Below are 25,663 nucleotides of genomic sequence, written 5' to 3' on the forward strand. Positions count from 1 at the left end.
ATCTCTTCCTCTCCATCTTACCCTCACAACAACCCTGTGAGGTAGGTCAGGCTGAGAAGCAGTGCCCGGCCCAAGGTCACCCAGTGAGTTTCATGCCAAGTGGGGATTTGAACTCGGATCTCTCCTAGTCTGACACTCTAACCACTACACCACACTGGCTGCTAGTTGCACCTAAGTCCCATGACTTAGACTGAATTCAACCCAGCATCAGCACCACCCCGGCATCCTTTTTAATGTGCACTAGCAGGGAATGCCTAGCACTGCCTGGGAATTAAAAGAAAAAACCCATAATTGTGTTTTTAAAATGGATGGTGTGTGTGTGTGTGTGTGTGTGTGTGCCATTCCCAAGACTTTATGTGGTGGGGGAGATGTGCTTTAAATGTACATATGGTGTGTACACAACCTTAGAAACATGAGAAGGAAATGGCCTTACACCAAACCAGACTGTCAACATGTTGAGCTCAGTATTCTCTGGATTGGACTGGCAGCAGCTCTCAGCTCAGTTGGGTAGAGCATGGTGCTGATAACGCCAAGGTTTCAGGTTCGATTCCTGTCTTGGTCCAGACGCATATTACTCCATTGCAGGCGGTTGGATTAGATGACCTTTGTGGGCCCTTCCAACACTACAATTCTATGTTTCTATGATTCTGCAGGGTCTCAGACAAAGGCCTTTCCTAGTCCTATCTGGAGATGTCAACAGTTGAACCACAGACCTTATGCTGAAAAAGCATGTGCTGTACAACTGAGCTAAAAGGGAGAGGGAAGAACTGTGAGGCTGCCTCCTTAGTGGGTAATTCAGGTCAGCAATAGGCACTGTATAAGCAATGGAGATTAGTGGGAGGGATAAAGGTACCATGAGTCTCCCATGCTCGCTCTCATCCAAATGAAAGAATGCAAATAACAATAACACAGGGGTTTTTTTCCTAGATCTTTCTTATGCCCAAGTGCACAACAGGTAACATACGTTCAAAATGCCCCATTGTTTTATATAGTCTCTTGTTGTTTCAAACATTTAGAAATATTCCTACATTTTCTTGTAGAAAATAATGTTCAGCTCAGAGAGAAGATCACAAAATGTGGTTACTACAGACACACACACACACACACACACACACACACACATTTCAGTAAGGCACTTTTGAAGAAACCCTTAAATTTGGCTGTTTCCAAAGAGATAGACAGAACTGAAATCCAAATGTACACAATAAGGGGGAAAGGCACAGCATCTGCATAAAAATAGCAGCAGTTTGCATAATGTGACATGTTGGCATCATCTTGGCACAGAATTTAAGCTTTCTCGAGGCAGAGAACTCAGCCCTTGTGTCGGGTTGTGGAAGTGGGAATTATGAGGTCTGCCAGTTGAACAAATACTTGATCAAGGAAATCATCATCAATTATTTGATCAGGAGCTGTTCCAGAGGAATAAAGTGGCTGAGAGCAAAGGTTTTACAGCAATAGCAGTAGATCCGGGGCGGGGGGGGGGCGGCAGAGAGACTACTGAGGGATTTAAGGTCGGACTTTTTTCTGATCAGAAAATGTTTGAGTATTTAACTGTGCCATGAACCCATCTGGGACCCAGCACTTTGAAAGCAGGCACGCCAAATTGCAAGACACCACTGAGAAAAATCACAACATTTCCATTTCCAGAACCAGCTGTTAGGCAATGTGCTATATTAGGCTCTGTCCGTTTGGTAACGGAGACATATCAGTATGTCCCCACAGTGTCACTTCCCAGGAAAGAGTCAAAAGAAAATAAAAATATCACCAGCACGAATCTGGATGTGATGTGTGATCCCCCCCCCTCCACTCAAATCAATGAGCATCCTCCACTCCTCCACTAATGATCAGCAGGAGATAGAAAAGATTGCTTTTCCTTGAAGCAAAGCAGTTCTAAAAACCAGCTCATATATTTTGGTGCATATGGATTCTTGCAATGCCACTTGGAAACTGTAGTGCCGGGGCTGGTGAGCTGGCAGTGGCACCTTGCCTAAACATCTGTGCAACAGTCCTGTGTGTCATCAATCCTGGCAGCCCAGCTTGTGATTGCCTGGTGGGACATGGAGGAAGAGATGCCCGCAGCTCCAGCAGCATTGGCAGAAGCAGCCATCTCACCCACCAGGCATCAGATGGCAGCTTCCCACACTCACCCCAGATAAAATGTACGTGCTCCACTCATTCCCCCACCCCACCCCAAGTCTCATTATCAATTACGAACCAAGTAAGAGTTACAAAATCTGTTTGCAAATTTCACCAGCCTCTCCAGTTAATTCATGGCTCAAGAAGCACTCATACAGCAGGCATTCACAGTGCAGAAACGAAAGAATGTCTGCCATCCCGATGTCTTTTTCCCACTACAAGCCCAGAGAAAGTTATTAGAAGGGTGACCTTTATTGAACCCTCATAATTAGGAATCAATTTTGAGTTCTTGCCTATTTGGGATCATTAGAATTTGTAATCTGTCATGTAGATTGTTCTTTGGAAGTGAAGTATTGACTGGCTAGATAAAGAGAATAGACAGAAGTGTGGGCAGTTCCCAGTTCAAAAATCATTGTCCGTGGGCAGTAGTCACTTTCCAATTGTTTCAAGGTTTAATTTATCTTCCTTATAAAATCCAGAAAGCTAATCTTTGGCAGAGGCGATAAAATGCGTGAACCATTTATTTTCTATGTAAAGGTATTTGGAAACAAAGGGGGAGGGAATGCATTCATTTGTGTTTGGTGTGTTCCTAATACTTGTTGTGCTGGTTATAAGTTTTAGTGGGGAAATACCAGTGTGTTTAAGAGCTGAGCAAAATGGGCAGAGAAGAAAGAAACTAGCTAGGCACAATAAATCTATTTGTGAATAGTCTGTTAAGAACCCATACATTTTAGAGTTCCTGTTTTAGAGTTCCTGTGTGTGCAGTTTTCCCAAAGCTTCTTGACTAGAACCCCTCTAGGTATATGCTTGTTGACACTCTCAAAGGACACAAAAGAATGTTGCAAGCCTTAGTGCTCATGTTTTACATAATTCCTGTTCAGATATATATCTACTAGTTCCTGCTTATATATTTTGTGTTTTTAATTCGGAGCTTTGGGGTGAGAGCAGATTTGCACAAAACCTCAATATTTTTTTTAAAAAAACTTTTAAGAATTAAAAGACTGATATACGTACAGCAAATACCTCCTCCAGCATGCAGTACGCCTCCAGCATGCAGCAGTAAGTGGAAACAGACACACCATCTTCATTTGGACCACCAAAAACAAAATGTCCAGGTTGTGCTCAGGCAAGGAGCAAACAGGAGGGGATGAGGCGATAGAGAACATTGGTGTGTGGGGGAGGGGGTGATGTTCTCGATCACTGAGATTATATATATATATATATATATATATATATATATATATATATATATATATATTTCTTATTATTTTAATGTAAACTGTGTACACACACACACACACACACCACTTAAAATATTTTAAAATCTCTCAGCAGTTTACATTAAAATAATAAGAAATATAATAACATTTAATCAGTGCTTTTTTTCTGGGGAGGACGCAGGGATACGCATACCAACATTTTGTGAATCTAAGTTTGGCCTCATTGAGAGGCACTATCTCATTATGAGTAGGAGAATGAGAGTACCCCTAAACTTTTTTTTATAAAAAAGCACTGCATTTAATACACTTTCCTAAATATTTGATAAAAATGAAGAAGAAATGATTGTCACAAATAAAATGGACAAAAAAGTAAGAGTTGGCATCCAGAATAGCTTGGGTAAACATAGAAAGTTTTAAAGAGGTGTAATTACTGTTTCCATGTCCTGAATTACGCGAGGGAGGACATTCCAGAGTCTGGGTGCTATAACTGAGAAGGCCCACCTCTGTGTTGTCACCACGTGACAGTGAAGAACCACCCACCAAAACATTGTGTGACACTGTGCCCACACTTGCACTGCCTGCAATTTGAAATTGGATTTATTTTCCTTATTGAATTAGAACATGAACTTCTGGATTAAATGTGGGGGGTTGGACAGGCATTACGATGAGGTAGATAATATGTGGACAGAACAAAAAGCATAAACACATGAGTAGCAGAGAATCCACAATAAAGCTCAGCATGGACAAGCCCTAAATATTTCAAATAAAGCCCTAACTGCACTTCCATTGCCTAGAAGTAGACACCAGTGCCAGAGCTGACCGATCTCACCCAGCCAAATCACTAAAGGAACACCCATTAACTTGCCCAGTCCGGGCACTCCAGCCATTTAACGTGCTAAAGTGGTGCCTGCCCCGCTCTTCAAAAGAAAGGTTGATTTATCATCCTGGTCCGTCCTTACCGATGGCTTTTGCCTCTCATGCACCCACTGATTCCTGTGACCCCTGACTTGACTTATGTACCAATCTGATCTAAAAATAAAAGTTTTGGGGAAAACCGAAGTTGGGAGTTCCAGTTCATCACCTGCTGGGGGGAGCCAGGACAGGAGAGAAAAACTAGATCTATTTTTACATAATCTTCCATGTCACACTTAAAAGGAATGAGACTGGTTCTAATCACTTCTGGGTTGTTGTTGTTGTTTTGTTGTTGTTTTGTTTTGTTTTTTTAAAAAAAGACAAGAAAAAAATAATTCAGGGGCAACATGTTTAATATGACATTGTGGTACTTCAACAGCACTGGTATTTTAGAAAGACTAAAGTGATACAACTTTCATCTAGAGAAAAGCAATTTGCATATTTGGTTTTTTTTTAACTCTGTAGCATTTTTGACAATATTGACTATTGAATATCCACCCAAACTATCTATGGGGCCTAGAAGGATCATTTCAGTTGTAACGTGGCATGTTATTTGATGCTGCTGTGATGAGCATTTGATCTGTCCAATCTAGTAACTGCCGGTAAGGTGAGGTGGAGCTACAGAGCTGCTGTTCCAACACTGGTGTTTCTGCAGCTTCCCTGAATGGGGCAGGAGTGGCACAGGGTGCTGGCAAGGTCAGGTCTCCATGGACACACTAGTGGGAGTGTCAGATTGACTCCACCCATGTGCACATGCAGCCCCTATTTCACCATCGCCCTAACCCCAGCCACGTCCACTTGCGAAACTGCTTGCAGATTGTGACCAAATGATCAAATCCTGTGTGCATTTGCTTAAAAGCTATTTTAGGAACCTTGCTTCCCCCAAAAATGTGCTTTGGATCAAGGGATTGCTGCCTTCGGATCTGTTTACGCTGTTGTCCCATGCTGAACCTTACTTTGAATTTTCTCTTTATTCTTCCCGTGATGCTCTTTGTTCTAGTTCTGCACCTTCTGTGACACACACAAAGTACAGGAGTAATAAAGGGGAAAGAGTTATGAGAATTGGCCGGGGGGGGGGGAGTAGGCTGGAATGCCATTTTTCACATGTAAATTTCCCCCTGGATAAAGGCTCCAGCCCGATTCTTGAAATGGGAGCCTAAGGTGCTTATTCATGAGCTGGCGTCCTAGCAAATGCCCTCATGCTGCTATTTCAAGTGGCAAGACAGCAGAGACTATGGTGTGCCTCGCAATGCCTGTGCAGGTGACACAAGGAATTTTGATGTAAAATTAGTGTGTAGTTGATATGATATTGAACTAGAACTTGGAGATAGAACATTCACCATAGGACCCGGTGCAGATTGTACTAGCATGTCAGTGAATCCTAAGCATAGCTGTATTTACAGTGCAATCCTGTGCACGTTTATTCACAAGAAATGGCGTCAACAGAGCCTGCTCCCAAGCCAGCGTGCACAGGATTGTAGCTTTCATTCTGTGACCTTCTGTTGAAACAAGAGTCCTCTTGTGGTGGCTAACTGAATCGATTTCAAAATGTAATATTTGACTGCTGCCACCTAAATATAAGAAGCTGCTCAGAGAGAACATGGCATTAGTGATCACCCAAGACAGACACGTTTGCCTCCAAGGTCATGCCATGCTCATATCTTTCTGTATACTCTTTTTAAAGAGCAGCTAAATTATTTCCTGAGAGTTTCTCTAGTGTTCTGCCTTGGTCTATCATTAGCCATTAGGCTTGGCTGCCTACTTTAAACAAAGTATTTGTCAAAGAATCTTAGTGGCTCTAGCCACTCTCAAGAAAAGAATGTAACACGACATTCCTTGCTAACTTTTATCATACCAAGGCATTGCTGTCATAGGCCATATAACAGAGGACAGGTTTTTCATCTGTGGTGTAGTGGAGAGGGAATGTGGGGAAGCAGCTCTTGAGAGAGCCAGGAATGATGGTGTGATCTGTTGACACACCGGGGTAATTGATGGACTTTTCTTGCTCTGGCTAGTCAATGATGTACACATATTTTTCCATTCTTTGCAATAGATGGGCATAGAGAATAAGGGGACTGAGCAGAGGTTGGATACGTCTTTCCTTTTCTTTGATTGCATTCCGATCTCAGACTAGCTGTTTAAACTGTAACTTTTTTGCAATGTGTTTTTCTTTTTGCTTGCTTGTTTTTGCATTCCCAATGAGAAACTAAAGAGGTTGCATTTTAACTGGCAAGAAATCTACTGTTAAGGCTCAGTGTGCTTTAAAAGTTGCACCTATGCAATCAGAAGAACGTAGCAACAAGTTCAAAGGACCTTATTCCCAAGAAATATGGATAACACTGCAGTCATAACAACCCCAGTCAACTATGCATAGAATGACCTGATAAACTGGTCATTCTGCTATGTGCCGCTTCTATTCGTGGTGTGTGTTTCGGGGGGCAGGGGGAAGGGGAGGTTTCGATACAGCTGCTTGCATTTTTGGACTCCTCTTAGGGTGTAGCTATAGGGCTGTCATGATAAGCTCCTGGGAACTTTAAAACATACACACACACAAACCTCTACAACACTGTAAGTTATATAACAAGCGGAAAAGGAGATCACAGTTCAGTGAGAATCTTTGAGGCGTATGTCAAGTAAAGCACCATACATTCTGACGGGGTATATTTTGCAATCAGATATGTTTGTTATATACCCATGGCACCTTCAGCTTGGGTAATTGGGACAAAGTAACTGCTTTTGGGTTGCTGGGAAATCTGGTTCATCCTATGGGGAGGGTGAAATATTTCAATAAAGTCAAATATTCCAGATGACAGGAAGTTAAAATTCTGGCAGTGTGAGCACATGAACTAATCTGGGCTCCATGTGAGCTGCTGTGTTCCCTTTGGCAGCGCAAGTGCCTAAGAGCATTAAAGGTAATACATTGTTGCAACTGACGTCCAAGCCTGCAGGAGCATTTGTTTAATTAGGCAGGAGAATGAGCAAAGCCAGAGAGATAGAGGCTGCTCTCTTAGATGGCTTGCCTGCTGGGTTTTGATATTTAGAATTGATTTTTCTCCTTTAATGAAAAGTTAAGCATTTTGTGAAAGGGGGAGAGCAGGGAGGGGAGGAAATTATATCCCCTCTCCCCTTGATTCCACAGCAGGCCATCAGTAGGCAGAGTGCTTATTCATATGCTTAGGGGGAAGCATTCATAGGCTGGTTCCTTCAGGGATTGCCTGCTTCTACATGCACCTCGTTGTATAATTTGAATGTAGATATGTGCCTTACAAAACTTAATAGCGGGGCTAGGTCCATTGTGGTGCTGAATATTCTACGTAACATGTGGTAGCTGATTAAGCAGAGTTATTCAAGATCATATCTACCTAGAGACAAGTCCCTTGTAGGGTTGGGTGCAGACCAAGGAAGTACAAATTCCAGAGGTGAAGAACACGGTAGCATTGCTTGTTTCTGTGTTTTTATATCCAGGTGTTTTATAGTCCAATAAGACTTATTAATTGATTGCCCAAATTATCTTCCATGGAGAGGACACAGGGAACCTATGGAGAGATAGCAGTCATACACACCTGCCAAACTCCATTTCAACTATGGGAAAAGCAACGGGTGTACTTGACTGTGCTGAGCTCAGTTCATGCTAAAACGTTTTTCTAAATATACTCAACACCCTTATTCCCCCTTTGCTGGGGTGAAAATTACTATAAGGAATGTTGTTCCACGGTTCAACAATGCATATAATCCAGTGGTTCTCAATTAGCTAAGTACTGTGGACCCCCTTGTTTTCCAAAAGCCAACCCACGGACCCCCTACTTCGGAAAATTCTGATAGTTTCCATGGTTGTTTTTGTTATGCGAATGGTGTTGCAGACCCCTTGGGTGGGTTATGTGGGGTCCGCTGTCCACCAGTTGGGAACCACTGAATTGTAATCAAACACAACTGTCCCTCCTTATAAGAAAAGGCAGCTTCAGAGTGGGAGAATTGGAACAGAGAAACAGTGGGATAAAACAGGTCCTTTCATCCTATCCCTGTCTACCAATTTCCTGCTGCAGTTCCCTTTTAAGATTTTTGCAAGATTCCAGGCTCACTTGTGGAACCCAGCAGTGAGGGGACCAGCTTGCGACATGCAGCACAGAGTGGAGGGCTGGGAAAGGGTCAAGCATCTCTCTGCTTCCCACTGCTGCTACCCCTTTGAAGAAGGGACTGCCTCGGGGCTTTGCCACACGTAGTCTATGTAACATGTAGTTCAGACTTAGCCTTCACAAGCACATATTGCAGCACAGGCTTGGCCCTGGAAAGATGCATCTGGAAAGAAAACGAATCACCCTCCCCCTGGTGGAGTCTTCTTTCTGCGTAGCTTTGAAATTAAACATATACATCATGTTGTGTTAGTGGATCTGAAACACAAGGCATTAGTAGAACGGCTTTATTTGAATAAATTGCTACCTTGCCTTCCTTCCTCACTCCCCTCATTATACTCTTCCGTGAGACCAATGACTCTCTAATTTCATTAGTCATGGATGATGGAATGGGGCAACAGTTCTGCTAATTTTCCGAGCGTAAGAATACTACTTGCATTACTTTTAAGTTTCAGAACTTCACTGTGTGGCTGCTTCTGTGCAGCTCCAGACACATAATGGATTGAGAAATAAATTGGCTTTAGCTTATTTGCCGTAGTGTTAAATTAGGCCAAATATGCTTTGCAAAAGTACCCATGAAAATGGACTCGCAGGATGCTCAAGGTTTGCTTTCTAATTGGAGGCTCAGTAATCCACATGACTGGCCACCACAGGAGACCCTCTCGCTCCAGGCTGATACCTTCCCACATTGTAATATTTACACATGTAGAGAAATCAAGAGGCTATGAGATGGAACACTTATTTAATTTCCATAGTTTGATAGGCTATGGAAAATGAGTCTTGTGTTCTGTTCATACAATTCAAAATTACCCTTCTCGTTTATACACCGTACATATGCACAAATTACTATTCTGAATTCTATGGCTGAAACTAATCATGGAATTGTAGTTCAGTTTATTATGTTAAATGCATCTGCTTTGAAAACCATTATATAGCCTATTATTTTACAGAGCAACAGAAGTAGCCTCCGGATATTACGCTATGTATTTATTTTGCTACCCCAAAACATCTTATTAAAAAAAAGGTTTGGAATGTGCTCTCGCATCTCAGATGCCTTCTGGTGTTTTCGGTTTTTAGATGGAGTATTTCGTTAAAATCTCATTTCTCACATGCTTTTATGGCTGCTGTACTATGAGTGTAAAAAGAAAAAAGACTGATTTGGTATAAAATTAAGGGTCCAATCCAACAGCGTTTTTTAACATGCAAAAAGGCAACTATTTTTTAATCCTTCTTCGCATGTCAAGAATATGTAAAGTTCTGGATGCTTTAATAGAAACAAAGAGCAAATGAATCAGAACTTGACTACACATTGCACTTATTTTGAGAACTGGCATCTTTGTAGTAAATTCTTAGAAACTGTCGAGGCATTTCTTTATTGGCTGCAGCCAGCAAAAAAATTGCAAGGATCTTAGCAAACTGTCTCCTAACTATATCCGAGGCTACCCTTCTTGAATCTCAAAATGGTTTTCGACCTTCTAGGGGGAAAGTGGACATGATTTTACTGCTTGGCAGCTTCAAGAAAAATGCAGAGAGCAAAACCAACCCCTGTATATGGCGTTTATTGACCTGCCTAAGCCCTTTGACACTGTAAATTGTAATGCCCTGTGGGCTGTCCTTCTGAAAATTGACTGCCCAGATAAAGCTATCAACATCCTTCAGCTCCTCCTTGATAATATGTCAACATCACAGATAACAATGGCTCTCAAAGTGAACCATTCACAGTGGGATCAGGTGTTCAGGGTTGTGTTATCGCCCCAACTCTTTTTATTATCTTCATTGCCATGATCCTACACATTGTCAAAGGGAAACTCCCCACTGTAGTAGAAATCACATATGGAACAGATGGAAAGTTCTTTAATCCGAGTAGGCTGAAAGCAACGAGTAGGGTTACCATAAATTCCACAACACAGCTTCAGTATGCTGATGACAACGTAATGTGTGCACACTCAGAGGATGACCTCCAAACCATCCTAAATATCTTCACAGAAGCTTACGAGAAGCTTGGCCTATCACTCAACATCAAAAAAAACAACCCACAAAGTTCTGCACCAACAACACAAAACAACCCCTCTGCAGTGCCACAAATTCAACTCAGTTGTGTAATATTGGAAAGTGTCCATAATTTCTCCTACATGGGCAGCTATCTTTCCACGAGAGCCGACATTGATGCTGAAATCCATCATCACCTGAGCTCTGCGAGTACAGCTTTCTCCCAATTGAAGTATTTGAGGACTGGGACATTTGCAGGGAAACCAAAATGTGTGTTTACAAAGCTATTGTACTACCAACCTTACTTGTGAAACATGGACCACTTATAAATGCCATCTTGCTCCAACTCCTCGAAAGATTCCATCAACAGTGTCTCCGAAATTTTTTACGTATCACTTGGGAAGAGAGGCGAACTAATGCAAGTGTACTGGTAGAAGCAAAAATCACCAGTGTTGAAGCAATAATTCTTCAACATCAACTTCGTTGGATTGGTCATGTTGTGTGGATGCCTGATTATCGTCTTCCAAAGCAGCTACTCTATTCCGAACTTAAAAATAGAAAGCATAATGCTGGTGGTCAACAAAAGAGGTTTAAAGACTCTCTCAAGGAAAATCTTTAAAAAATGTAGTATAAACACCGACAATTGGGAAACACTGGCCTGCGAGCGCTCCAGTTGGAGAACAGCCTTTACCAAAGGTGTCATGGACTTTGAAAACTCTCAAACTCAGGACGAATGGGAGTAATGTGCTAAGTAGAAGACGCTTGGCAAACCCTCACCATGATCAATTCCCACCCAGAAACATATGTCCCCACTGTGGAAGGATGTGTGGATCTAGAACTTGCCTCTACCTATGAACACACCATTGAAACCATGTTCATGGAAGATAATCTTACTCAGCTATGAGTGATCCCCAAAGAAGAAGAGTAAGTTCTCTGCCACCCTGCTGTATCATTATTGCAAAAGGTCGCCATGCGAATCCTGCCCATCATATACCATGTTTCCACATTGCAGCTAGTATTAACAGTAGCCACTGGCAGGGAAAATCACTATGTGTTTGCCAGGAGTCATGCGGTGAAATTTGCCACCAGGATGCCAATTCCTGCTGAACATGAAACATCTAGACAGCTATTATTTTCATTAGTGCATTACAAATTCTCCAGAGCTACACATTCTTTCTCTCATACAGTATCATGACATTTTTTTATAGAGGACAGCATCATTAGTTCATACGTTTGCCTGTTATTACAGTCATAAATAATGTGGTCTGCCAAACAGAGAGGAAACAATGAATTGAATTATATTTTGATTATCACACCACTGAACAGTCATATAAAATAATGACAAGAAAGGTCAGCACAAAAGGGATAAAATACAATGCAGAATTTATTATTTAACTCACTTGTTCATCTCTTGATGAACAACTTTTCAATTGACCAACCATCCAGCTAGTCTACAAAATCCGATACAAATTTTATCTCCGTGGTCTCTTGCTACCTGCCAAGCAAAATCGCCCACTTTCTTGCAGTTCCCTTCTTGCACTGACTTTTTATTAGTGACCACATGTTTCAGAGAATGGATTCTTGATCGTGGGCTGGTTTTTAGTGATTTGATAAATGGCCTTATGAAGAAGGGTCTACAGCTGTGGTGAGAAACCTGTGGCCCTCAAGCTGTTCTTGGACTCTGATGCCCATCAGCACTGCCCAGCATGGCCAATGGTCAGGAATGATGGGAGTTGTAGCCCACAAAAAACACCAGGAAGGCAGTGGCAGAGGAAGGGGGTGCAGGGATGCAGGCAGCCTCGGGTGCCATCACTGAGGGAAGTGACAAAATGACAAAAATATGAGTTTTAAAAAATAAAAATAAAAAATTGGGCTCATGAAACTTTTTAGTTCAGTCAACAAACGTAACGAAAGGCGGCTGGAACTGGGCGCTGCACCACAGAGGCTGGCACTTACCACAGGGCCTGCAGTGTGCCCAAGCCACGCGTCTCTCCTGGGAGTGACAGGGTGGCTTGGGTGCCTGCAGGCGCCGCACTGCCTGAAACGGCAGCATGGGACATGTGTCTGCCCTCCACCTCTCCCTCCGCTGCCCTACAGCTGAGGGGGAGGCGGCGGAGAGGCTCCACACAGTGTGCCCCACCCCATGGGCAGCTCGACCTGCCCCTGGCTGCAGGATGCACACGCTGCACCCGGCGCCCGAGTGGCTAGCTACGCCGCTGCAGGAAGGTCACAGCTTCCTCATCCTTAGCCTACAGAAAGTGTCTTTATAGAATCATCCTCAATAGGATGTCCCAAGATTTATGGAGACCTCTTATCCCAGCTACAATGTAATTATGAATATGAATTAAATATTTGTTCAGATTTTTAAGTAACATTTTAATTTGATCTTTAATTACCGGTAAAGTGTTGGGTAGTCCAGTGGTCAGTGCACAAAGAGTTCAGGCGAGACCTGGATCCCAGTGTTAGTCAGTCAAGGCACAAAATCTCCTAGTAAAATAAAAATTGAAGAACACTATGGTGCTTGTCTGAGAACATATGCTGTCTAGCATTTGGCACATTAAATGCCACACAAAACAACATTTTGCATCCAGTGACGCAGGGCTCCATTGTTATATCACTGAGATAGAGGTTACTTTGAAAGGGAATGCTGCAAAGCTAATCTTCCCTTTAACAGCCAAGTATGTGAACTAAATGTAGCTCATTTCTTTGTGTCATTTGGAATTGTTTGTTCCAGAGGCACATGTCCAAGATTCATGTGCTCTCTCAATGTGGCACATGGCAATCCATATTGGGCAGGTCGCTCCTTAAGGGAATATTGAATTAATCGTTCTGCCCTGAAGTGCCTTTAGGGGGCCCAAGATACTGCCCCAGCTGCAGTCTTCTGAGCTGTATTCAAAGACAGCCTACCAGGAACATTGCCGGGGGGGGGGGGGGGCAGGGAGATAGGGAGATGACTCCCTTCATCAACACATGGTGGCAGCCGTCTTTTTTCTGCAAAACTACCCAGAGAGGGACTGAATGTCATGACATTTTTCAAAGTGGGAGGTGGATGCAATACTTTATAACTTCTCCAAGTGACTAAAAGGAAAAGAGGGGCGGAGTGAATTAAAGGCAGTACTTGGACCACCTCGTAAGCTGTTAGAATTGAAGTGTGTGGCAAAAAAGATCCATAAACTGTGGGCCAATTCACATAGCTCTAATCTGCGCACTGCTCCAGAAAGTATGGATCAGATACATCTGATCTAAAATTAGGAATGAATGAACAAAATCAGCAAGTGTCCGTTTTGTCAGGTGTGGCTACCTTGTGCCCCTGCAGATGTTTCTGGACCACAACTCCCATCCTTCTAGGCCACTGGCTATGCTTACTGGGCCTGATGGGAGTTGTGATTCAGCAACATCTGCAGGGGGACAGGTTAGCCCATACAGACTTATGCCTCCAACCAGATCAGGCCGCAGATAATTTAAATGATTCCTGCAAAGCTATTCACAGGCTGGCCAACATGATGTCTTACCTGTATCTATCAATCTTTATTACACAAACCTTAAAAAGGAACAGAGTCAGAACTATTTGTGTGACTCTCACAACATATAAAACAAATTTCAGGCATTCATCTTTTTCTATTAAAAATTCCCAGTCTCTAAAGGGGGGTGCTGCTTTTCTTTTTTTAAAAAAAAAAAGTCAGACATAGGGTTGAAACTGATGAGGACTTAAGGAACACAGAAATTCTGGTCACTTTCCTATTCCATTCTCCTTTAGATGGGTATTGATTACACTCTTATGATTTATTGCTTTGTACTGGAATGTTTTCATTAGGACAAACTGCAGCTCATTCAGAATTCAGAAATTCTGTTACTGATCCTGTCTTAAAACTAGGAATGAGTTTTTTCAATCTTAAATTCAGCTCTCCACATTTCCACATGAACATTCATCAGCATTTTAGTGCCGATTTATCCTGCTGTACACATTTTTGTATAGCATTTTTTTTCTGATATACCAATTTTTGAAAGACATTTTCCCGAATGTAACAAATTATTGTATGTCATTTTCACTATATGCATTTTAATGCACACTTCACCCCAGTACATGCAATTTCCTACACATTACTTGGCTGGAGAACTGCTTTGCAAAATTCAGAGAAGTGTGAATTTTGAAGGCTGTCTGTGTTTCAGTTTGGGTATTGCTTTGGATAGTGCAAACCAGGAAAGTTCACCTTTAAATATGATCTGCATCAAATGTCTCCCCCACCTCCCACTTAAAACTTGCCATTTCGCCCAGTAATTTTCTGGCTGCTAAAGCATAGCTTTGTTATAATGTTTTATTAGCTGCAAAAATTGTTGTGTTTGAAATCTTTAATACGTGGATTCTTCTCTATTATATTTATACGGTGTGAAGTACTCTGGTGTTATTCATACAAAGGGTATCATAAAAAATATTCTAGATAAATAAGCAAATACTAACATAGTGACCCTTGTCCTGACTTTGTATAACTATTCATTCCAGCTTTGTCACTCATCTGTGTTGTTATTTTTACAGTGGTACCTTGTTTTGTGACCAGGATCTGTTCCGGAGCCCCGGTCGCTGGCCAAAAAGGACGCTGGACAAAGAGCCGCGTCTGCTCACACGTATGGAGCGGTTTGCACTTCTGCACATGCGTGAAGCACGATTTAGTCTTCTGCGCATGCGTGAGCGGCAAACCCGGAAGTAACCCGTTCCGGTACTTCTGGGTTTGTTGCGGACATTTGATGGAACGGGCGCTCAACGAGGTGGATGCTAGACGAGTTACCACTGTACAGATCAGCTTCACTATATGGTTGTTTTCTTTCCTTTTTTTATTTCACATGATATCATGATTTGGGGGGAGCACTATTGCATAGACACTTGGCTGCCACCAAATTTGTTGCCTGTTTGGCACCAAGGGAGGACAATTTTAGTCTCCTGAGCTTTTAAGTAGGTAATTTAATTTCTGCAGTTTCTTGTTTTATTGCTGGTTCTACTTCTGATTTTAGCTGTTGTTTGTACTGTTGCATGAATTTCAATGAGCTTGACACTAATTTGCTGGATCTTTGTTTTAATGTATTGCTTGATACCCTGAAGTGTTAGCTGAAAGGCAGCCCCGATACCATTTTAATGAATATGAAATAAATAATATAATGTAAAACCATGCACACTGGAAAAGCAGACACAGCCATCTTTAGAAACTTCACTTTACATACCGGTACACTCAATTGCAAACCCATCAAATAGATCAGGGGAAAGGGAACGTTTCTTAGGAAGAGGAACACATTTCCTGTTCAGCAACCTTTCCAAGGAGAAATGAGCACATGTGACCAGTGATGGACAAGGCCAGAAGTAAAACTGGGCAAAGCAAGTAATATGAATTTTACCTTTGTACAGTAGGCTAGTTTCTGCACATACTCTGTTTATCCAGGCAAGCAAGAAGCATTACCTGAATTCAAGGACACATTTCAACCAAGCAAAAATAGTCAAAGTGTGGGCAGGCCCAGTAAAGGGCATGGCCTGGGAAGAAGGGTCATGATCTCAGGACAGTCCCACAGATCAGATTTAAGAAGTCTGGAGGGCTGTATTTGACACTCGCCCCCCTGGCCTGCACCCTGTTTTCCCTGAAATAGAAGCTATGGGGAAATGTAGTCCTTTGTTGTTGTTGTTTTGCTGATAGGATTGAGATAATACAAAGTGCTTGTTTTACAATCAAGAACATGGAATTTACTCTTAAAAAAAGAAATCTGGCCAGGATCCAGGTGAATATCCATAAATTGATCTGCATTAGCAACCCAACCTAAGGGAATACTTGTATTCACTCATTTTTGTAATCATACAAGAGGCTCATCTGGAATGCTAACGTAATACGAATATTCCATTTGAGAGCTCAACAATCTTGCCAGGTATTAAATATACGGGGGACGGGGGAAATCACTTTGGAAGCCAATTTGGACAGAACTGCAGGAAATATTGATAAAGTCTAGGTGAATTCTACTTTTTGCAATTCAGGAAGAACACTGTCTGAGAGATTCTCCCCTTCATCTATAGCAGCTTTCGGAATAAATGTGACTGGGGGGGGGGATGTTACACAGAACTGTAAAAATTAAAAAAAATTATTGTGTCCATTATGTCCCTAACAGATCAACCCATATAATGCAGTCTATTACTGAACCAACTTATATTCTGCTGAAGTGTTGGGGTATTTTTAAGGATCAAGATGTATTGATGCCTGTGGGCCTAGTTGCAAGCATTCCAAACTGCAGAAGAATGAATACTCTTAATGGAGCCTGACAAAGCCATAGTCACCAAACCATAAATAGATTGTCTGGCATATTTTGTGGACTTTAAGGGGCTTGACAAACCACCTGGCTTCCTTTGTTTTGAACACCTTAGTTCAGCTTTTCACTCATTTGGGCCAGAAAAGGTTTGCTTAAGTATGGAAAGAATACGAGATTGTGTTCTTCCTGAACTTGTCTCAACAGGAAGCATAGAATCATTGTTGGCACTGCCATACATTAATTCAGCTGCAGAGTGTTACATTATAATCGTTTTTCTCCTGAAATGAGTGAAAAATCTCTTTTGGCTTTATTGCAATATGTCCACACGAGGTATTAATCTCTGTAAGATGAAAATCGATGTTGTCACCAAACTGCCCATCCCATTTATTATTTTAAACTGCAGTTTGCTTTTATAATGTACCCTGAATCACAAGCAGTACAAGCAATAAAGTATTGTCATTTAATTTCAGGAGTTAAACCAGCTTATAGTGGGGTTTTTTAGTTTCTACGAATAGAAGGCCCAGACTGAAGGAACATGCCCACCAGCAAATGGAGGGCATGTGCCACTAAACTTACCTCCATCTTGCTGAATCACTGCACTCTACTGGAATAGAGAGGGGGAAGAGCATGGCAGTCAGGTCAGCGAGGTGCAGACACACCAGCGGAGCCAATCCCGTGTCCTGCCAGCACATTTACAAGATGTCAACCTCACTTCCACCACAACTGTCCTGGCATCCTGCAGCTACTCAGTCATATACAGGTCAGGTGAACTGAGCAACCCCATCCCACCATCCATTACTGAATGGGCCATAACTTTATTTAAAGCAACACTTCAGTAGAAAACCGAGACACAGAGGACTAAGTATGCAAAAATACACTGTGAAAACAGGAGATTCCAGATTGACAGCTGACCATAAGTACAGTGGAACCTTGGTTCCCGAACTCAATCCATTCCGGGAGTCTGTTCGATTCCCGAAACAGTTTCAACAAAGGTGCGGCTTCTGATTGGCTGCAGCAGCATCCTGCAGCCAATCAGAAGCTGCGCTGGGCGTTTGGCTTCCAAAGAATGTTCAAAAACTGGAACAATTACTTCTGGTTTCCGTTCATTCGGTAGCCAGAACGTTCGACTCCCAAGGCATTCAGGAACCGAGGTTCCACTGTAAAAAGAAGGCACTTGCTAGACAGGAACACTTATTTAGGCTTTTCCACATGATCAAACAAAGCATTCCCCAATTATATTTTATTTACCACATGCCTTTATTAATTATTATTAATCATAATTTGTAACCTGCCCTTCAGCATGAGGTCCCAGGGTAAGTCATAACCATGTAAAATACCATATTATTGTGGCCTGACTGCACAGGTTGGGAAGGAGGTGGCATAACCTTGACACTGGGAGATGGACATTTTTGTCCACTTCTCCATCTAATGATGCTGAACAGTGGAGGGTTCAGAGCAGACAAAAGCAAGTACTTTACATGCTGGACTAGATAGGCCTTTGGTCTGATCCAGCAGGTTTCTTATGTTCTTATAAAACTTGCTAGATATGCAGCTTAGCAAGGGGGAAGGGAAAATCTCCAAAGAGCTTTTTTGAAAAGAAAAGATCCACAAACTGACAGGGAACAGGGTGAACCTTGCTACTCATTTCTAAAAAATAAATTTTCCTGGATGAACACTCTAGCATAGGAGTTGCCCAGTAGGGGAATACAAACAACAGAAGTTGGGGGAGGTGGTATTTTGTTTTTATGCTTTCAAAGCGATGCTTGCAGAAAAGAGGGTTCCATTGCTCATCACATGCATCAGTGACATTCACCTTGCTTGCCACAACGTGTTGATTACACTGTAAACTGACCACACAAAGCACTTCTAGCCCCACCTCTATGACCTAAGAGAACAGAGAGTAGAAAGAAACTGCCCAGGTTTCTTCGCAATTTTCTGGCGCACATCGGAGCAGGTGGAGAGTAGCACCTGACAAATGCTCAGGATAAAGCATGAAATCCCCTAAAGACCTGGAAGGATATTAAATTCCGATTTAATACCCAACATCGCAAGTCCTTGGTGCACACAAGTCAATGGGAAGGTTTGCAGATTAAAGTGCTTAGCAAAAGTCACTTTTTAGTAGTTCAGTTCCCCCACCCCTGCCACAGCAGTAGGCATGAGATGAGCAGTTATAAGATTAATAATACCTTAGTTATGATCAGGAAATGTTTATAGAGATGAACAATAATGGAGAAGAGCAGAGAAGGCTAGATAATATTGTTTGGGGAAGTCAAAGTTTTCCTTATAAGGCTACATTGCTTGAGCTCAGGTTTTTAACAGCATCAATAATATTGCATTACCAAGCTCCACAGACTGAATGCATCACACCCAGTCCCTAAACTAATTTTCCATTGAGGCATATTCAAAAGGCACAATAAGATCATCTGCCTATAAATATGCCCCAATTCTGGTTCCTTTCTGTCCTTGCAATCTCTTGATTTTCTGCAGTTTTTAAATGTACAGCTTTTGAAGCAAGTGGCCTTGCTATTACAGTATAGTGGTATGTGCTCCCCAGTTGCCCAAAGACATATTTGCAATATCTGGTTCACTTACAGATAAACAACTACACAGTGGCACCAACTCCAGGGGGCTCTGGGGGCCGGGCACCCACAAATTATTTTTTGCTATGGGTGCCCGGCCAATCTGCTGCTTTGCATCAGATCCCCAGAGGGATGCACCCTAGAATATCTCCAGCCTTCAGCTAGTCTTAGCCTGCTCCCTCTGCCTTTGCCCTCACAGTATAAACCATAGTATTGTTGCACGCCACTCCAATCTCCAAGTGGTGTGATATTCCAGGGGTTCCAGTCAGATGCTTACCCAGGGTTTGTGCTTCCTTTGGAAATGAGGCACAGAAAAGACTGTGGTGTCTTTATGATTTATGGTTTATTTACACATAGATACAACCTAAGCCTATGATGGTGGGCTTCACAGCCTTAACATCTCCAAAGAGTCTTGTTTCTCCCATAGCCGCAGCCTTGGATTTAAACAGACATCGAACATTGTTCAGCCGGTCACATTGCTGCAATTTCTAGAACTCTTTGGGGAAAACCATGACAATTATACTTCTATTCAACCAATGTAGGTTTGTAGTGTAGAGCTGTCTCAGTTCAATAGCACTGAATAATTCTTTACCAGAGGGCTTTTAGCACAGCCACCCTTTTAAAAAGTTAATTCAATAATTTCGTTTTGATGAACCGTTTCATCTTGATTTTAACCCTTTCTTTTTTCAAATCTTTCATCTTTGTTGCTATAGAACCCTGTTAATGTTCCCTACCAGGGCCGGCTCTAGGTAGAGTCCCGGTGGCACGGAGCGATCTCCACCCCTCAGCGCCAGGGCGCGCGACCTGCTCGAGACTGCCCTGTTCCCTACTCTGGAATGTTCGTGTTTATTTTAGGCATGATGAAATCATTTCACTGCTGACTGTTCATCTCAGTCCATGAAGCTGCTAAATATCTGATCTGAAAGGAAGCCTGACAGAATTCATACAGCATGCAAAAAAAAATTTTGCCAACCTAACAATTCTAGGTCCTAATTCCAGACAACACTTTATGGCACACTTGGAGAAACAAAAACAAAATAAAATCCCAGGTTTCACCTCAGTTGAATCTCCAATTAAGTTATTGCTCATTTTCTCCTGCAAGCTGTTCTCTGCCTGTGATTAAAAGTGTGTATAACAGAGATTTAAGAACCTTGCCCAGTTTTGCTTATCTATTAAGGCACAAAGGTGCCTTACCAGTAGTTGCTCAGGTTTTGTTTGTTGTTGTTTTTAAGCATTTGAGCAGAACAGTTTAACTCCTTAGCAGCCAAAAAGGTATATCAGGGAACAGAAACCAAATGAATGGTATTTTTTGTAGAAAAGCTTTCTGAAGCATGGAACTAACGTTTAGACCTTGATTAATGAGATTACCAAAGGAAAGAGAGGAAGAGAGGGCATGTGTGTCACATTTATTCTGTCTCTTTTGTATCAAACATGCTGTAAAGACCAAAAGTAGGTACAAACATATAAAGAGAAATGTTCAGTTTTAGTCCATTATTCAAAGGACAGTAAAGAAACCAGCAGGGTATAAAAATGAATTATGATTTCTTTCACTTCAGAGTTACTGGATGTTCAAATCTAGTAAAAAGCATTTTTATAAAAAAATATATTATCATTTAATAAAATTGTGTGGATGATCCAGTCTTTTTCCTTCTTTGGATTTTCCTATACTGTCTGGTTCATGAATACATTAAAAACCAGGATAGCAGGTGCAAAGGCAGACAAGGCTTTCATACATTTGCCATTTCAGTAGAAGAGGGGATTCTTGCCAGGTTGTCATGCAAAGAGGTGAAAAGCTGCTCCAGCTGATTTGCCCTCGTCTATCATAATATTAAAGGTACAGAACACCTGTCCAGTTTGCATCTGGTCACTTTACTAAAAATATCATTATGTTGCTTGCGAAAGGAAGTCAGCTACATCATTACCAAAATAGTATCTTTTCTGAACAGAAAGTTTCCCAGTTTAATTCTTGTCTAAACAGATAGTCGCAATCATACTGGTTGGATTTATGTTAGTAGTTGCCAGGTTACTTGTAGCAAAAGGGTGTGAACAACTGTTCACTGGAAGCATGGCATCAAAAATTATGATGCTTAGAAGTGAAAGAAAAGCTTGCCTCATTATCATATGAGACTAATCAGGAAAACCAGAACCAGACACATTTTTCCCCTTTACTATTTGGCATAGTTTTATGCAACTAAAAAGGAGGGAGGCTGCCACCATCGTATCTCCACAGTACATTTACCTTACAAAGGGTACATTTGTTCAAGAACGTTTGGCACCACCACCTTCCCCAACCTGGAGCCCTCCAGATGGACTACACCTCCAATGATAGCTAGGGCTGATGGGGGTTGTAGTCCAAAGTATCTGAAGGGCATTTGGGTGGGAAGGTTGTGCTAAACATTCTTGAACAGGACTACTCTTTGTAAGATAAATTGACTGTACTTTCCAATAAAAGCAATAAGATGTCTGCTGATTTTGCTTGTGTATTTGTGTTTTGTGAAACAACCAAAAACAATGAACTGAATAATTTTTCATCTATGTTTATGATACTGTTTATGAAATGAGTGTTCCTTGCATAAACCATGGCTTCCTAGGACCTAGGGGAACCTACACAAGCCCCTCCATCAATCTCAGCCCTTACAGAAATGCTGAGTATTTATTCTGAGGTTTGGAACTTCTCAAGTTCATTTTTTGTGTGTGTCTTATTTAAACATGATGTCATGTTCTGCAGTGTACAATTCACAAGTGTACCCTCTGCCATGACTAATCTACAGTTAAAGGCTTGCTCTTCTAAAAATCTCATTGCTGTAGATTGAAATGGACTAGCATTTTATGTATTTTCCATAGATCCTTCAGCGCTTTATGAAAAAAATGAAAGCAAATTTTTGCTGGACAGTTTCCAGAGAATCATTTATAGTCAACTCAACAAGAAGTCAGTAAATACCACAAGATTAGAGTTTATACATTTTGCACATAGCAGGATTAATACTGGACCCATGACAAACACTTTAAAAGTACTATGAACTTATCATGGAAGCTGTACAATGATATAGGTGGTATCTCAGGTGTAGGATAGACTGCCAAGGTGCAACCTAGAGATTCACTCTGTCCCTTTCAGCTATCTTAGGCCCAATATTTCCCTGGTCCTTTTTGTCCATTTCCTCTCTGTGTCTTTCTCATTAGTTGTACAGAGAGGATGAAAGTCATCTCCTGCATAATTGTTAATTTCAAAGGAACAGAGTATATATCCAGGTTGCTTCTGGCAAACCTATCAACAGGACCCATAAGAGATAACACTGGGTTTGGTATTTTCCATACACAGACATATGCCTCTCTGGGAAAATGAAACCTCAACTCAGGAGCTGAGTCTCTAAACATTAGCGGACCTGAAGGAACAGTGGACCCTGGAGCCCATATCAAAACCTGCTGGGCAGGAGAGGATTCCAGGGCAGGGAGAGGACAGGTGGACCTGTCCACTCACTTTCTTTGGAGGCAGGAACAGGCTGGCGAAAGGTAAAGTAGTCTCATGATGACCAAGAACAGCTCCTGATCATCACGAACCTTTGGGGGAAGATATTGGGCTGCTCTCAGCCATCATGAGATTGAAATACCTCTCAGCCATCGTGAAATTGAAATACCTGGCTATTTATTTATTTTATGCCTTAGTTCTCTGCACAACGTACAGCACAATAAAAAGGATTAAACTATAAAATACAATTCTAAAAAAAATAGCAATAAAGAAATCAATATGAAACAGAAAGAAAACTCAAATAATACTAGCATTGAACAACCATGTATCAAAGGGTCAGCTTTAAAAGGCCTGTAAGAATTTTTTAAAACTGGCACCAGAAGGACTATCACAAGACTTGGCTAGTAGATGTTGGGTTATACTAGGCTTCTCTCCCCTTAAAGGACTAGGAAGGTATGTGTTTTCTTTCATGTTGTCTAGAGATCAAGATTTCCTCCCCCAACACTGATCCCACATGATCATTTATTGATTGTAAATAAGAAGGTTGTTGTTGTTGTTTAGTCGTTTAGTCGTGTCCGACTCTTCGTGACCCCATGGACCATAGCACACCAGGCACTCCTGTCTTGCACTGCCTCCCGCAGTTTGGTCAGACTCATGTTGGTAGCTTCGAGAACACTATCCAACCATCTTGTCCTCTGTCGTCCCCTTCTCCTTGTGCCCTCCATCTTTCCCAACATCAGGGTCTTTTCCAGGGAGTCTTCTCTTCTCATGAGGTGGCCAAAGTATTGGAGCCTCAGCTTCACGATCTGTCCTTCCAGGGAGCACTCAGGACTGATTTCCTTCAGAATGGATAGGTTTGATCTTCTAGCAGTCCGTGGGACTCTTAAGAGTCTCCTACAGAAAGTTATGACCAAATTTAACCTCAGGCTCAGTGACCCCCCTTCTTTCTTGCTAGCTGCAAGAACTCTGTTGCCACAACCCTTATTCAAATGAACAAGACACGACCTTGTAGTTTGTCATAATGTTTTGAAGAAACCACATATCTTTTGCTTTAAACAATGAGAGCCAGTCTGAAAAAGTTCAGACTATATGAATTGCCATGTTAGATCATCAGACCAAATGTCCATGTCATCCAGCACATTCACAAACAAGCAGGGCAGTTTGGAGATCAGTCATCCGCACCCTTGTTTCTTTCCAATGTTTGGTCATCAGAGATAGCCTACCTGTGAATGTGGAAGTTCTAGTCTGAGCTAATGCCACTGAGAGATCTCAAACCCATTATTAAAGCCACATCTGTTCCCATGACCCCCTCCCTTTTTAGAAAAAGAGGGAAATTCAGAAGGAAAGCAATCAAGCATAGCAAAATTGTTACAACTGATCAAATAAATTAAAAGCAAAAGGTTGCTCATTTAACTACAGTACAGTGCTACTTCAACATGAACTTGTCTGAAATTTCCATGTGAATGAGATTGAGAGTTTGATTGCCCAATATCAGGTCAACCATGTAATGCTAAAGTCAGTTGCAGCGAATAGAAATTTATCACAGTCAGCTGTTCTATTAATGGCTTGCCAGATGTTGTTTGCAGAGCTCACACACACACTGCAACCAAGGTGTGCCAAATGACATTTTGCTGAGAACACCATCTGTTCTTATCTTCCTGGCCTCTCTCTTTGTCTTTCAGAAGGCAAAGACTGGTGGCAGATTACATTTTCTTGGGATTGTAGCACCAGATTACCAGCCTGTCATAACTTCAACTAAGAATAAATTAGCTGAACATGTAGATTGATACTTAATATCTGGAGAATAAGGGGGCAAAAGTGAAAAGAAATGCAACAAAAACATAAATGGGTACTATTTTCTGAACCTCACTGCAAACACCAGGTTCTACATTTCCACACCTTCAGTTGGGGATGGGAATCTGAACACATTGTTCCTTAAAATTTAAGTAGCACATATATTTTTTGCAAGTCCCTTGACCCCAAGCAAAGTACTGAGAAACTTTTTAAAAGGAAAACTAGTATTTCCTATCTAGAATTCATAAAGCTGTGGAAGCTTTGGATTATTTGTGCCCCTGCTGGGCTGCACTAGATATCTCTTAAAATGTATTGGCTAAGCAGGTTTTAAAAAAGCCATGCATCAATATGAAATGAAGATGATTCCCAAATAGATCGGTTCACCCAGTTCTCCTGTGTGTGAAAAAGTTGATTTGCTCCCAGGGAAAGGGGACTATTTTTAGAAAAACCAAGAGACTGTGCCCTTTTAGTTTGGGCACATATTATAACTGTTTGGTTCCTCTTGTCTCCCTGGCCTATTTTTACACTGAGCCTGCTAGTGTGGTAAAGTGGTTAGACAGGGGTTGCCATCGTTTTACGACCAGGGGGCACATTTTGACTTCTGAGGGGAGATTCTAGCCACAAAATGGGTGCCATAGGGTGTAGAATAACACAAAATGGCTGCCATCCATGGTGTAACACCAGAGCTTTTTTCAGCTGGAACTCACCAGAACTCAGTTCCAGCACCTCTCAGGTGGGGCCACTGCCTGAACCTCTTTTTCTAGAAAAATAACACTACATAACGCATTATAGAAAATACAATCAAGGTAAACTTTCCCCCGCGCCATAATTGTATTTCTATATGAGAAAAGACAACCTGGTGAATTTGTTGTTGTTGTTGTTGTTGTTGTTGTTGTTGTTGTTGTTGTTTATACCCCACCCACCTGTCTGGGTTTCCCCGGTCACTCTGGACAGTTTGCAGCATGTACAAAACTTAGTAAAACATCAAACATAAAAAACAGAGCAGGAAAAGTGCTTTAAAGTGGAGGGGGAAACAGCAGCAATTGAAACCCTATTGCTTGGTGTCAAAACAACTCACTTATCACAGCTCTAACTTCAATAATCGCTGGCTAAAAACACTGACAGGCAGAAGTAGCCAGGCTGGCTTATTTCACAGAA

The 25,663-nt window shown here is 41.7% G+C and overlaps 1 protein-coding gene across 3 annotated transcripts in view; it reads left to right on the forward strand.

Moving 5' to 3' along the window:
- Nucleotides 1–25,663, forward strand: part of KCNJ6 (potassium inwardly rectifying channel subfamily J member 6) — a 116,037-nt gene that overhangs the window by 58,828 nt on the left and 31,546 nt on the right. The window lies entirely within an intron of this gene.

Source organism: Zootoca vivipara, chromosome 4 (assembly GCF_965207765.1).
Source record: "Zootoca vivipara chromosome 4, rZooViv2.hap1.1, whole genome shotgun sequence".
Classification (NCBI taxonomy): domain Eukaryota; kingdom Metazoa; phylum Chordata; class Lepidosauria; order Squamata; family Lacertidae; genus Zootoca; species Zootoca vivipara.